Source organism: Ranitomeya variabilis, chromosome 2 (assembly GCF_051348905.1).
Source record: "Ranitomeya variabilis isolate aRanVar5 chromosome 2, aRanVar5.hap1, whole genome shotgun sequence".
Lineage (NCBI taxonomy): Eukaryota > Metazoa > Chordata > Amphibia > Anura > Dendrobatidae > Ranitomeya > Ranitomeya variabilis.
The window spans coordinates 609492756-609496868 of record NC_135233.1 but is presented as its reverse complement, the minus strand read 5'-3'; positions in this window follow the sequence as shown (position 1 = coordinate 609496868).

Genomic DNA, 4113 nt, shown 5'->3' with positions numbered 1-4113 from the left:
ATTCTTCTTGGTCCTCCTGACTGTTCTGCAACCCTTTCATCCTTACTGCTATTTCAAACAGAGCTTCTTTTCCTTTAGTTAGCTGTTGATCATCTAGAAGAATCTGATGCATTGGGTCTACATAAACAGCTGCCAAAAGAATGTTATTTTGTAATAGTAGCTCCTCTCTCCATTTCATTGATGTAGCAATGCCACTTGCAATTAACCCTCCTCTTTGGGACAGGCGAAACATCAGGTTCTTCCACTCCTATAAGAAAATACCTGGAGTTAAGTCCTCTGCTTGTAATTTTTTAGTCACTGTAAATGGGTGCTCTAGCAATTTTTCCAGCTCAGTCACCTGATTCCACTGACTTTCATTTAGCGTCAGTTGAGGGTTAGCCATGTCTACAAGAAAGGTTTTCAGTTCAACCAAGCGCTGAATCATTAAGTAAGTACTGCCCCATCGTGTGGCTTGATCAATAATTGCCCCTTTTCCAGCACGTCTCTTCAAAATTGAGTCAACTTTAGGGGTTCTGGCAACAGTAGCCAATTTTCTCACCTTGCCAATCAGTGCAGCAGCATGTCCTTCTTGCAGACTGTCTCTTATAGCCTGCTGTAGCGTATGCACAACACAGCGCATGTGATGGATGAAAGAACGTATTGACACAGTTTCAACAAGATCATCTAAACTATCATGTTGCTGTTCATCTGAAGCAACTTCAGTTTGCTCCTCAGTTACAATACTGTGTTCCTCTATTTCAAACATTTCTGTGTCTGTGGACCCAGAATGTTCTTCTAGCTGCTAGTCACCATCATTACTCTCATTCATTAGCTTAATAGTACTTATCATATTTGAAGCATTGTCAGTTACGACAGAAAGAACTTGCTCTTTTTTAAGTTCATTGTCTTGCAGAACCTTTTCCACCAAGACCTGGAGAAACTCACTGGTGTGATGAGCTTTGGTGTCTTTTACTGCCAATGTCTTGGTAACTATTTCATTTTTCTCACAAACAGATCGGACATTGATAGCAAAATAGTTCACTCTGTGACGTGTGCAGGCATCCATTTTAAGAAACAGAAAGAGTCCCTTGAGAGTTTTTTTAAGTTCTTCCTTTTGTTTAAAGCTTCTTCGATTACTAATTTTCTAATACTCTCTCTCTTCAGAGAAACACCAAGCTTGCGGGCCATTTCACCATTCAGACACATAAAAGCTGGTCGTGAAAATAATGAAATAGGCACACTATCCTTTACAACAAGCTCTATGATCTGTTTTTTAAATGTATCTACTGTCATTGTCACAGGAACTGTCACTGACAAAATATCTTGCAACTGATGGCTGCAAAGTTCTCTGCTCGCTCCTTTGTTTGGCTGGAAGAGCTGGGCACTGGTTCATTGGTTTGGATGCAGTCTTTCTCATCCACTGCTTTCAGTACTTCTGGATGAAAGAGCTGTAAATGTCTCTTTAGATTAGAAGCTCTGGTAGGAGCATTTTTATCTTTGCCTGAATATGCACTGAGCTTGGCTTCACAGCATTTGTTTTCGTCTGGATCATTTGTCATACACTGACAGACATAATGTTTTCTATCTTGAGTGATGGTGAAATGTTCAAATACAGCTGATTTAATATGACGCTTTTTTGACATTCTCAGGTTTTTAATTCTGCATTCACAATCCAAATGACAATTGTTTTTCCTAAAAACAATTGTACAAAATTATTGCCAGGTCGTACAACTGATATAGTGGTCAGTAATACTGTTATTCCTCATGTACTCACAGTTAACTGATGCAAAGTTTGTTGAAAGGATAATACTTCTTACAGTCTTCCTCTTCTGAGTAGCAGCTGTGAGATGCTTGGAAGACGCACACCTAGTAAACATCTAGTCTAGATGAGGAGCTTTACTACTAAGAATTTGCAACATATTTTCACTTTCATACATTGTAAGTAGGGGGGGTTGGGGCACCATGAGGTTAACCAAGTATAAGATTAGATAAGGGCAGTGGAGAACAGTGACACATAAGAAGTAAGAAATGTCTCTACCTCCAGCAGAACTGCTTATCACTGTTGTTCATAGTTTGATAGAACATATATATTTGAGTAACATTTATAAAATTCATATGAAAGTTCAATTATGAAATATTAATACATTTTTTTTTAAAGCTGGAGTTGGAGTCGGTACATTTCTACCGACTCCGACTCCAACCAAAACTAACTCCAACTCCGACTCCACAACTCTGACTCAACAGCCCTGGTATCAGTTTCACTTATCGCAACTGAGTCGTCCGTTTCTCTCTCAGAGTCCGATGGCTGTCTGGCTGGGGCCGATGCCGAGTCTTCCGGCTTCTCCACCTGTGACAAACGATCCTGTTATCTGGGGGCAGCGGGCGATCACCGGTTTTGCCCACTGAGCCCCTAGTCCATTCAACTGCCTGGCGGCCGGGAGTCTTTCACAACAACCTCCCGCTCGGTGTGCTTTGCCCTGCGCGCTCGGCGACGCTCTCCGGTCCTTCCTGCACTCGCCCTCTTTCGCTGCTGTGCAGCCAAACACTACCCACAGCGCGACACAGGGCCGCATTCTCACTGCTCTCTGGTGGGAGCCCCCTCTGCTTTACCAGATGGCCCGTCTCTAATCTCCTTCCCCCGTGCAACAGGAGGTTCGGCCCCAGCAGTCCTGGACCCGGTGCCCGGGCTTCTCCTTTACATCCTGACTAGAGATGAGTGAATTTGAGCAAATTCACTCATCTCTAATCCTGACACCGTTCAATCATAGCTCTGATGCTCTGCATAGCCTGACAGCGTTCTGTCATAGCTGCGATGCTCTGCATAGCCTGACACTGTTCTGTAATACCTGCAATGCTCTGCATAGCCTGACACCGTTCTGTCATAGCTGTGATACTCTGCATAGCCTGACACCGTTCTGTCATAGCTCTGATGCTCTGCATAGCCTGACACCTTTCTATCATAGCTGTGATGCTCTGCATAGCCTGACACCGTTCTATCATAGCTGTGATGCTCTGCATAGCCTGACACCGTTCTATCATAGCTGTGATGCTCTGCATAGCCTGACACCGTTCTATCATAGCTGTGATGCTCTGCATAGCCTGACTCCGTTCTGTCATAGCTGTGATGCTCTGCATAGCCTGACTCCGTTCTGTCATAGCTGTGATGCTCTGCATAGGCTGACACCATTCTATCATAGCTGTGATGCTCTGCATAGCCTGACACCGCTCTGTCATAGCTGTGATGCTCTGCATAGGCTGACACCATTCTATCATAGCTGTGATGCTTGGCATAGCCTGACACCGTTCTATCATAGCTGTGATGCTCTGCATAGGCTGACACCGTTCTATCATAGCTGTGATGCTCTGCATAGGCTGACACCGTTCTATCATAGCTGTGATGCTCTGCATAGGCTGACACCGTTCTATCATAGCTGAAATGATCTGCTTAGTCTCCCATTCAATTCACTAGCAAATAGATAACCCTCCCCCTTCACAAGGGACACCGCACCACAAGTCTCAGCAGGCGAGACAATGTGCACATTTTAATCTGCCCGCCCGCATCACTTAAAGGTTGTGCCATGCCAGAACCAAAATATTTTCTTAAGCGCCACTAACAGCTCTGCACGAACACCCCCCGCAGCGAGAGAGCGAGCGGAAGGCCGGGCTTATATAGAGAGACTGTAGCCACACCTCCTCCAGTGACGTCATCCCATTACAGGGGCGTGTCATTAATCCACGCTTTCAGCAGCTGTCAGCCAGGTCACCTGAGTAAACAGAAGCACGTGGCTGCGGACCACGTGGTGACGCGTCTAACAGCGCGGGGGGAGGAGCTGGCACATCACAGAATGCGGAAGTCAAGTAGCCAATCAAGTGACTGGGTTAGGTTAGTAGCCAATTAGGAGGCAGAAACGTTTTGGCAATTGGCAGCGCTGAGAGGAGAGCTGCAGAGTGCTGAGGCTGGAGGTGACTGCTCCAAGTTTTGGCTCAGCTCTGTGCAGTGTTAGACTCCAGTGCAGGAGGCCGTGTGTGTGGGATCTGCAGATGATGGTCTATCCCTTTAAGTAGGGAAACGGGCTAAGTGTCTGACATTGGGCATCACTGATGGACCCTCCATAGGTCTGGTCACAGCATGGA